This window comes from Haliotis rubra, unplaced genomic scaffold (assembly GCF_003918875.1).
Source record: "Haliotis rubra isolate DU_JTF1 unplaced genomic scaffold, ASM391887v1 Scf1258, whole genome shotgun sequence".
In the NCBI taxonomy this organism is placed as follows: Eukaryota; Metazoa; Mollusca; class Gastropoda; order Lepetellida; family Haliotidae; genus Haliotis; species Haliotis rubra.
In genome coordinates this window covers 31240-43000 of record NW_025765179.1, presented here as the reverse complement: position 1 = coordinate 43000, position 11761 = coordinate 31240, and the positions used below count along the sequence as shown (strand labels likewise).

General features: G+C 37.7%; 1 pseudogene; it reads left to right on the top strand.

Moving 5' to 3' along the window:
- The first annotated feature begins 395 nt into the window (after positions 1 to 395).
- Positions 396 to 11388, top strand: LOC124266454 (annotated as a pseudogene).
- The last annotated feature ends 373 nt before the right edge of the window (positions 11389 to 11761 follow it).

The window sequence follows — 11761 nt, the reverse complement described above, 5'->3', positions numbered from 1 at the left end:
AGTCTACTGGTTCGAACAGACATAATGTTCTATTCGTTTCTTGACTGATATCATCCGTGTCGTTGCGTAGAAGAGTGCTTTTACCGCTTGAAATAATGCCATCGAGAGAATTAACTATAGGTTGCGACATATGGTGAATCGCACTAGTGTATTGAACTTTTCAGTCAGTGTCCCTTTCTTTACTCCAGCAACACTCCTCGTTAATGGTGATTTTTCTTCGAAGGGGTGTTTACTTAGCACGGCCATGGCGTTAGTGTCATGGCGCCTTATGGGGTCTATTCTCGTTGACCGTCGTGATGATCAGCACTGCGAACAAAACAAAACAAAAAAATATATATATATATGGTTACACATCCTGTATTAGTATCTCTTACATTAGATGAATGTACAACGGTATGGAGGCTCTGACGAGGGCGTCTTTGTCACCTCCTCGTCTTCGCCACACGTCACCGGATGATGCATCGCCACCGGATCATCATCCTCCTTCATCACCACCATCACGGAACGAAATGGACAGAGTTGTTGGACGACGAGTGACATGGATGACTGACTGACTGAGTTTAGTTTTACGCCGCTTTTAGCAATATTCCAGCAATATCACGGCGGGTGACATGGATGAAAGAGCCTGGTATAGGACGCGGGCATGGAAAACGATTTTTGTAAAGTGAGGTGAGGTGAGGTGAGGTGAAATTGGGTTTTACGTCGCGCTTGAGAATATTTCGCTCATATGACGACGTGCATGCGTGTGTATGTGCGGCTGCTTGTACTAGCCAAGACTTAAGCTGGTTTTATAGTGCTAGCCCACTGAGATACCATGCCGCAGTGAAGCATGAATACCCCACTCAGACACATTATACTGACTCCGAGGCGACCAGTCCTTGTTGTACCCATTAATGCCGAGCGCCAGGCAGGGACCAACAAGTACCATATGTTAACGTCTTTTGGTATGACGCGGTCGGGGATCGAACCCGCGACCTTCCACTCTCCGGGCGGACGCTCTAACCACTACACCACGGAGGCGGTCATTTTCGTAAAGTACGTATTATCTTCCAATGCATAATTATTCATGTAACATAATGCTCGATTCATCTATCATAATGTCACACACACACACACACCAATTATCTCTTCTACTAAAGATTTTTATGTAGTGATTAAAAAAACGAAAAAAAAAGAAGAAGCGCATTTATACGAATATTTAACATAGCACCTTCCCATGCAACGAAGATTTTTTTCTGCTCCACAGACTAATATGACAAAGGAAACTGTCGTATAGGATGCTACACTATTGATGCTATGTACCATTCCTGTATCTCGATTGATATAAATAACAAGGACATCTCATATTGTGTAACGATAAAATATGTCTTACCTCACAATGCTTTGTGATTTTGATGAGCGCTCAATCCCGTGCTCTGGTATTCGTCGTAGGGATTGTTTTTTCCTGCGATCTGGTTAGGATTCGTGTCTATAGGACATTGCTTCAGATGATGGTGTTGTGGAAACCCGTGCATGATAAGACTTTTGAACATGTTTCTTTTTTCCTTACAGAGTCCCACCGATGAAGACCCTGTTTTGGCGTTCCTGACGCTTTTGAAATTATGGATGGGCGCGCATATAAACCATACGTCCGCTAACATTATGAACGAATGCTGCGGGAAAAAATATCCACTTCCTAACAGTACCTTTCGTTGGTTGTTGTTGAATGTTGATGTTGAATAGTTGTGTATATGTATTCACTCGAGAATATTCGGAGCTTTGGTTGATATGTACAGTGACAGATTGCGCTAGCGGAATGACATCAGTCTATAGTCTCAGTACCGACACCAAAATGTCTTGTGTATATCATGGTTAGTCCGTGTAGTGCACTCTCTTACACGTGCATGAGTGTATCTTCTTAGAAGACACTTTTTTCTTTACAACACACTTGTTGGTATGCGTAAAAAATCGATGGTATGTGTATCTCAATTTGGTCTTGCAATACACACAAGTAAATAGTCCTTGATAATCTTCACCGTTTGCGTCCACTGGTAGCAGACCAGAACACGCGTCACACAGGTAGGACATTTTAAACTTAAGTGAAAGCACTCGAACGGCGTTAACGTACGCGCATCACTCCTTGACGAGATGTTCAAACTCATAGGACTCGACTTTGTCAGTGCTAACGCATTTTCCATCAGCGGTGCCGATTCAAGTTCTAAAGTTAGGTTGTTCTGTACATACTATAAGTCTTACGTCTATAGCTAATTGACCGCCTCCGTGGTGTAGTGGTAAGAGCGTCCGCCCGGAGAGCGGAAGGTCGCGGGTTCGATCCCCGACCGCGTCATACCAAAATACGTTAAAATATGGTACTTGTTGGTCCCTGCCTGGCGCTCGGCATTAATGGGTACAACAAGGACTGGTCGCCTCGGAGTCAGTATAATGTGTCTGAGTGGGGTATTCATGCTTCACTGCGGCATGGTATCTCAGTGGGCTAGCACTATAAAACCAACTTAAGTCTGGGCTAGTACAAGCAGCCGCACAAACACATACACACGCATGCACGTCGTCATATGAGCGAAATATTCTCAAGCACGACGTTAAACCCAATTTCACCTCACCTATAGCTAATTAACCGTCACCATCATTAACATTTAATTGTCGTTTTCAAGATCTACAGTTTGGTTGTTGTGTTCATACTATAAGACCACGTGTATATCTAATTAATTAACAGCGGTCTCGTTAAAATACAACAAAACACAAGTTTATCCAGATGAGCTTAACTCACGAAACAAGACAAAAACATGATGCGTCATTCTTTCATTCACAGTTCCTTGTCCTTCTGGATGAGCTTGTTCAAAAGAAGTTTCAGAATCCAATTCACCTGATAGTCTCTTTTTTAAGTATTTTCAAATTTTGATTCACTATGCAATCTTTCAATTTGTCCAGTATGACATGATTATCAAACAATACTATAATATAGTCCATATTTTGAATTTATGTTTTTGAATAAGGCATGTCAACAGGTTTTCCATGATCTAACAAGATACATGTACATACTGAATGTTTCAAAATGCCCTTCTCCCAGCGAAATTCGTACTGCATGTTATTGTTGATATTTTAGCTCAACACTTTAACTTAGTTGAAAAAGTAGTCTCTATAAGTTTTCACAACAAATACCGTTACTTTTTAGTGTCACATTAATTCAATCTGCATTCAGAAATGTGGAAAATGTCTCACTCAACCTTTTGGACACCTCTGTTGAGCAGACGACATGGTCCTGAGATAATCCCCCACAATTCACCAGACACGAAGTGCACTGTCTGTACTGGGCCAGTACTAGGCTGGTACAGTTTTCGGTGCAGTATTTACGGTAACCACCCAAATGTGGCCCAGTACAGTTTTGCCTGTAATGGGCCACTAACAGAAAACAAGCATTATTGGTCCAGTACTGGCTCTATACTGTCGTACATTATGCCTGTACCAACGGTACAGACCAGAACGATGCCAGTACTGGCCCAGATACGTGATGTTAGCTGGGGCACCTGTAATTTCAACATTGTTGCTTTTCATTTTAATGTTTTCTCCGAAACATAAATAAATCCTACATGTAGTAAAGCATATTCACATTGTGTCTAAAATTCAACTCACAACATTTCCATGTTGTTTGTACCACTTTTGTAAATTTAAGAACTTAACCCACTAATATGAATTCCGAGTTCATTCGCATGTCACCCCACACACACTTCACACCACACCTTTATACACCAGCAATTATTCATCCCTTAGTGTTTGCATTTTTGTACAACTAAAAGTATTTCATCAAACCAACCATGATCTAGCATTATTACCTTCCTATTTTGGTATTCCTGTTTTAAGTTGTTACCAGAATTCATTATCTGTTTTTAGAATGGCACTTACGTCAGTGTTTCTCAAGACACCCCTGTATGGAGCTCAGCCTGCACAACACAAGGTTGTAGCTATGAAAAGGACATGGTGGTCGTTGATCACAAAGGTATCATTATATACTTAGTATAAAAAAATGTTTAAAACATGCTCAAATGACACAATTGAACAACTGATTTTGTCTTACATCTTACAAACTATCTTAAACAACAAATGCTGCTCATAAAACAAACTGTTAGCCAAAGTCTTATCATCACATGACTCAATCATTTCACTTATTGTGCTGTGTTTCCAGGAAGACAGCATATTCGGCGCTTTCAGTTCTGTACATGTGAATTGGAGCCAATCACTCTTATCAAGTTCAATCTCTGGCCAGCTTCACCAAAGCACCCAAAGCTGGCTTTCCACACAGACCTTCTCAGGTGGATTCACGGACTGTCAGTGGAATGTCATGTTTCTGTCAAAGGCTTTTGTGAATCCCCGAGTGCTTGGCTCCCAAAGCAGCATCAAGGCCTTATTTATTTTGAGGTTACTTCTTTCTGAGTTTATTCAATCCATGAAATTGCACAAATGAAAGTAAAAGGCCAAAATGAGTGTATTTACTGTAGGTACAATTTATTTGTTAAGATGCATCACCATATAACTATTGAAAAGTACTGCATCTCTTAAGTGTTGAGTCAGTTATGTTTACTATTACAATTTTCATTATATGGCAGATATTCAGTATAGCTTAAAGAGGGAAAGCCATTATAAAGCATCTCATAGCGTAACCATGAGTTTTATTACAGAGAATATTGGACACGCTCATTATGACTTGTATCTCCATCACTTGGAATGTAATTCAGTATATAGGTTTGCAGTGAAAGAATATGTTGCTTTGTGGTTTCTCTGCATATTTTTGCAGGAGAGGTCCTATTACTGGATGGTAATTTGTTAGTTTGTATTAGCCAATCAGATTGAATAATGACGCGATTGTCACATGATGATTGTTTCAGTTTCATTGATTTAAGTAACACTTATCATTTCTGTGGTTACATGTCTGTTAAAGTAATATCTTTATCATTGTAATACAATCATGTTCTCAACTGTGATATTTGTTTTCCTCTTAGGCTTGCTCTACTGTGAATTTATGTTCAGTGGCATCTGTCCTTTTCTGTCTGTCCATTAATCTTATGTGTACTTTTACTAGGATGAGGAGGGAAAGAAGAAGCTGACAAGTACACATTTCTGGCTTACATGTTGCAAGTGCTACCAGTGACCAACATTTAAGACTTTGTTTATTTGCAACACACAGTGATGCACTAATGGGAGTGCTTATGTGTGTGCGTGCGTGCGTGCGTGCGTGTGTGTGTAGAGCCGAGGCAATGATGTTCATACATAATAATTTTCATGGGAAAAGAATATGCCAGTGTATACTTATAATATCATAAATCTGTAGAACAAAATACAGTCCTTGAAAATGTACTGGTGTCAGCCATAATGATGATTGTTTGAAGATATACTGCACACTTTTATATATTGATAAGCATACTTAATGCAAATAGACAATAAGCTTGAGCTGAGGGTCATTCACTTCAGGGCACTACTGTAATATTAATTGGAATTTTCCAGCTTATAGAGAAAGCATTATAAACTTGAATTATTGCTACAGAAGCTGTTATTCTGGTATTGTGGGGAAATAGTCTGTGTAATCCATATAATTGTGCGAGTGGATTTGTGGTACACCCCTTTACTACACCGTCACTCGTAACACTGTTCATATCATAGTACCTATTTTATTTTTTACCATGGCAGTATATTATTGGCATTACACAATTATCTCTTCCCCTTAATTCAGTACAACTGTGGAGCATGCTGCTTACCTTTGAGGTCAACTGAACAATCTATATGAGGAAGGTGTATCTTGTTTAACTAAATCTTTGTGTAAATAATATTCTCTTGTTTAACTTTTTTGTTCATTAGGTGAAGAGCATATATAAAGTTCCTATGAAAGAAACTTTGGAGGAATTCATATAGTTCCCAGTACAACATGAACCATTTACACACTAATTCCACCCTCAACTCAGTAATGGAGCAGAATGTGCAGCCTGCTACAAAGTATGTCATTTTAAATTAAATTTTATTACCAATCTGATTTTGTTATAATTAAAAAGCATAAATTTGAAATGTTTGTGGTCTATACATAATTCTCAAACAAACAGTTTCTTTGTCAGTTGATGAAAACACATATTTAATTAACATTAAGATTCATCACAGTGGAATATAAAAAAATAGCCAGTTTATACATTTCAAATTTAACAAACTGTTTAAGGCATAGGTTTAGTATGTGGGAGCTGTTTTTAAATGTGCAGGTTATTAGCTGGCAGTATAAAGGGGAGTGAGGTTTCCAAATTATTCATGTGAAGTTGGTTGACAGAATGATAGGTGGGTTGAACTGCCCAAGTGTCAGCTACACACACTTTTGGTAAACAAAAATATCTATAGTTGCTTCAAAAAGCACGGAGTATCTGGAAACACGTTGGCTACAAATTAATTTTTAAAATGTTGGGTTAGATTTAAAGTAAAGTAAGAATTATCTACTTTTAGAATTCACCATTTATCTTTATTATTGTAATTTCAGTTGCCAACAAAAATAATCAGCCTTTATGCTGATTTCCAGCTCGTCCGTAAGGTTTCCTCAGGCTATTCATGGGGAAAATCAAAACATACCACCTTTTTCCTTGAACAAGAAGAAGTTGATGAATACATGAAATCATACAGTGGTGATTCAAAAAAACTTCATGTGGTAAGTGAAACATAGATATCCTCTGGTGAACTAGTGAACACTAGAACATGAATGGTGATAGTGTGTTAGAAGTAGGTGTAATGTGAAGAATTTGAAGAATACTAGGGCTGAGAGGTAGAAGGGTGACCAGCGAGGTGGTGAGGGGAATAGAGGGGTAGGTATTGACACCTTGAGATATTAGGCTGAGTTAGAGAAGAACATTTTATCATTATTTTAATTTTATTAACTTTTATGTCTGGCAGGATTGCAGTGAATTCCAGGCAGGGAATAGTTTAAGAGCAAAACATAAGACAGCAAAGCTTTCCGAAACCGCTGTATTTGGATCAGCCTGTAGGCATGACTTCCCCCAGCTTTTCTTCAGCCTCAAACATGGGGAAAAGTAAGAAATTATGTGTTTGACTAATTTCAAATTGGTCAATAGCATGGTGGTATTGTCACACTTTTAGCCAGATAACCTAAATCTCAACTTTATTAATCTCATTCAAAATACTGCTAAGTTTTGAATACATAACTTGGCTTATATATACCTCTCTGTTAGCCAACTTAAGAAAATGCAGGTAGTGAATATCCAGACAAACGTTGAAACACAGTCCTTTCTCATTATCAGTCTGTGTGAATTATTATGTTCTCTCTTTCAGAAAAGCCAACATCACAGTTACTTAGTTAACAAAATTAAGATATCTGTGCCCATATGTCACAGCTATTGACATAAACGGTCTTGCCAGGTTTGTATTTTTGTATCATTTTAGTTATGCTATTCTTAAACAGGAAACCGTGAAGGTCCGGGTTAGAATGTACCTTCAGCAACCCATGCCTGTCGTAAAAGGCGACTAACGGGATCGGGTGGTCAGGCCCGCTGGCTTGGTTGACAGATGTCATCGGTTCCCAACTGCGCAGATCGATGCTCATGCTGTTGATCACTGGATTGTCAGGTCCAGATTTGTTTATTTACAGACCGCGGCCATATAGCTGGAATATTGCTGAGTGCGGCGTAAACCTAAACTCACTTAAACAGGAAATGTGCTTATTGTCAAAAACATATATTGTCATAAAATACAAATTTATTTTCAAAGATATTGTACAGTCAAAGGAGGACAGAAGGAGGCGGGCTGTCAGATGGAGAAGGTCTTGAAAGACTGTGGTCGTAACTGGGCAAATTCGAAAAATCACAAAGAAAATGACTCCGGGAAACAGGGTTGATCTCCTAAGTGATGCCCTTTTCCACTTTGGCCTAAACATTCAAGACAAATTTGGTGCGTATCACACATTTTGTGTTATCTTATTTTCATTGTTAACTCAATGGCCAAACAATTTTTCTTTTTCACAAAAAATATGAAATATTCTGCAAATATTTGCAAATAAATACACTAATCTTTGAACACTTAAAGGTACTATCTTTTCAGAACACCTTTCCACTGAGGAGGAGTACTGTGTCACATCTGAAAATTTGGACAAGCTCAGGCAAGTATACCATACAACAAATACCTTACCTAACCATAATGACCAGTGCGCAAAATAGTTTGCAAATTTTGTCTGGCAGGGTTTACTCCCATAAGAACTACATCCCAAATTAACTACAGAGAATAATAAGGGATTAATTATCTGAATAGAGGCACCCATATGGCATGTAATGAGCACAGCCCATCAGCTCTCCGAGAAGAACTACATGCTTAAAATCGTATTGACCAGTAATTATTTTGTTGTAAAGGTAATCTAAAAACCGGAAGGTAAAGGACAAGAGAGAAGGGTATGCTGTAGTTAATGAATGTTCTTGTATTCAAATGATAGAAAAAACAAACAAACCACGCTTAGTATATTGGAGAAAAGGTATATTGTAGTAAAGGTGAAATATAAACGAATGAGTACAATGAAAACTTAGTGTCATCATAGGTTACGTATAACTGTAGTAGCCTGGTAGTCATCATGTGTATGACGTTACAGTTAGTGACAATAGTTAATATGTAATAGGTATATAAGACATCTTCTTAGGTAGTTGAAAATGCTGTTCATAAAGCAGTAAAAGTCCCAAGAGAGACACTTATGAAAACAACAGAAACAAATACAGATATGGACATTCTTACAATCCAAATAACTGTACAAATATGCCCATTATAAAAGCAAATCTTTCAATTTTGTATAAAAGATATACTATAAAAAAAAGATTTATCAGTTAGTGTAACAAAATGTCAAACACCTCGATGTGGAACTTGTTCAATCATAACTGAAGACTGCAAATTTACATTTTGTGGAGGCAAACTATTTACTATCAAAACCATCATGAACTGCCGCATCAAAAATGTTATATATGTTTTATTTGTTTTGTTTTGAGCAAATCCATTAAGCAGACGCAGGTGACAGCATGTAGTTAATCTGTGCACTGAACCATAGCATGTGTTGTTTTAAGCTGTAGTTCTTATGGGAGGACACCTTTGGCAGTCGGGCTAGCTATGCCCGAGAGTTACTAGCCCACATAACAATATGTGGGCCAGTGGCTATTTCGCATACTGGTGATGACATGTTCATGGGAAAGGTCAAGGTAACACTCTTGAGTTTAATTCAGCCTTTGGAAGAAATATTATGCAAATGGAAGTACAGATACTTGTAAGAACCTGGATGAGCTTACTGTTTGGAGTTAAATTACATTCCCTTACATAATATTGTTCACGACATCAGAGATTAAAAGTTTGACTGACATTTGTTCTGCTGGTCGAAGCTTACATTTTTTTAATTACAGTACTGGATTATTATTATTGTTACTAATTATTCAGCATTAACAAATTGCTTCCACTTATATAACAGCACAATGATAGATATGTAAACTCTAGTGAGTGGTTGATACTTTGCACCATTTAGTTTACTTAAGCATACTTTGTTGTGTAATATTTAATTCTTTTTATCCAGATCTCATAATGTGAGAAGAAAAATAAAACAAGAGCAAAGGCATGTATCTCATATTACATAATGATATATGTGCCTGATACATTCATTCATTGACTCACCCGAGTTAGTGTTTTAAAAAACCCCATTTTGTTTGAGGTTGTATGACTTGGGATGAAAAATGCATGTTGTCCTTATTGTTTCAGATTAGAGAACAAATTGGAAAGGCTTAAGACAAAGAAGAACCTTCGTGTCTTGACACCTGGAAGTGAACGGTTCATTACCCTTCTGTCATCAGCACATAAGAAAAAGTCAAAGTCTCTCCTAACAAAACTGAGGCACCAGTGTATTGAAAAAGTCTATTTGCAGGAACTCAACAGAAAGTATTCACGTAAAGTTATTCATAAGCCAGTTCATTGGCTTTATCTCAGTTTTTTAAAACCATGAAATAATGCCATTTTGTGACTTTGGGCTTAAGACATGATTATATTATTTAATATATACTGGAGAAAAAAATAGTAAGGGATGCATGTAAATTTTTAAATTATGAATAATGATCTGTTTATTCATTAACACACTGATAAAATATAAACCATAAAAATACCAATATCCCTAACTTATTTTGTCCAGCATTTTGTCCTCATATGTATTGCTTTATTTCCCTTCCCTCCGAAGGTTTAGTGGAAACCTCAGTCCCTATGTTCCCCAGAACAGGCAAAAGTTTACCCAACCAAACAGGGATCTTGCCTTGTTCCTGCCAATATTCTCACCTGACCAGCGGACATAATGTCACTCTCTCCTTCATCGCCCACCCGGACGGTTGGGCTGGCACCTCGGGTCCCTTTTACGGCTTAATACTCATTTATCTTCAGGCAGTTGAATGCGTATTTGGATAAACCTATTAATCAGTCTTCTGATTCATCACACAAGACAGGTTCATGCCAGTCCCGAGGGCTTCCAGTTACAGGCATGGAACTGCCTCACAGGAAGAGTGTACTCTAGCTCCCAGATGCTCTACCAGAAATCTCTATGATTTGCTTTCATCTTTTGCATAAATATATTGTTTAGTAACTAATTGCAGATTATGGCTATCATTATTAGTTTAATGTTTCATCACTATTTCACAATTATATCTATTCGGTTTCCATACCAAAAAAACATGAATCGCCAAAACACTTTGCATACCTAATTGTTCTGTTTTTTTCTTCTATTTTCAGGAGGACAAAGTATTGCCATTAGGCTGTCAAGACAACTCAAAACCTCAAGATCTTACATTGACAAAACAATTGCAGAGTACAATGAATTGAACCATGAGCAATTTACCTATGAACAAGTCATAGATTTGAATCATCCTATATGGCATGAATTTACCTCTGATTGCTCTCCTATCAAAAGTGAAGCAATACAGCTTTATTTCCTTGTCAAAAGATCCAGTGAAGAACAGGATCTTTTGAAGCAGGAAATGAAATCTGTTTTGTCCTGGTATTTGGACCAGCACAGGACTCTCCAGCATCTGATTTCTCATTGTGAAAGAGTAGAAAAGTTTTTGTATATTCAAGAAGGTTTATTTCTTGAAATACAAATGCAAACTTGCTCTAATGTATTTGAGAAATTTGTTGGTCTATTTTCAGTTCTCACAATGTTTACAGACATCGTTGGGGTTGGTATTGACAACTGTTCGCACTCCTTGTTGCAAGAGGTATTAGACTATGAAAACATTAATCACCTGGAAGAAGATGATATCATTGAAGATGATGAGTCAGATCTGAGAGAGGAGGGAGAGCAATATACAGGTATTGCTGATGAGGAAGACACATGCTGAACCTTTTATGTGGACTGTTGTCTGCCACCCATCAAACAAGGAAATAAGTAATCTCCAATCTGTTGCTTCTTCTGCATGTGATATAACATCAACCTTTTATGTGAATTAAACAAGACTTACTACAACAGCATCATGAAGTCGGCTGGCACAAGCAGTTCAAATCTGGTTGTGTCAGTAATTGGTTGTATTGGTAATTGCCAGTTAGTTATTTGTACGTGTATAATCCTGACATATGAGACGAGTAATTGTTAGATCTTCAGAAGTTGTCTTTTACATGTGGCTGGCCTAAACCAAAAGTGTCTGATGCATAGTTGTGTATCTGTAAATATTGCTGCATGTAAATGTATGATGTATTATGAGGTGTTTGTTTGTTTATACATGTGTGTTTGTCA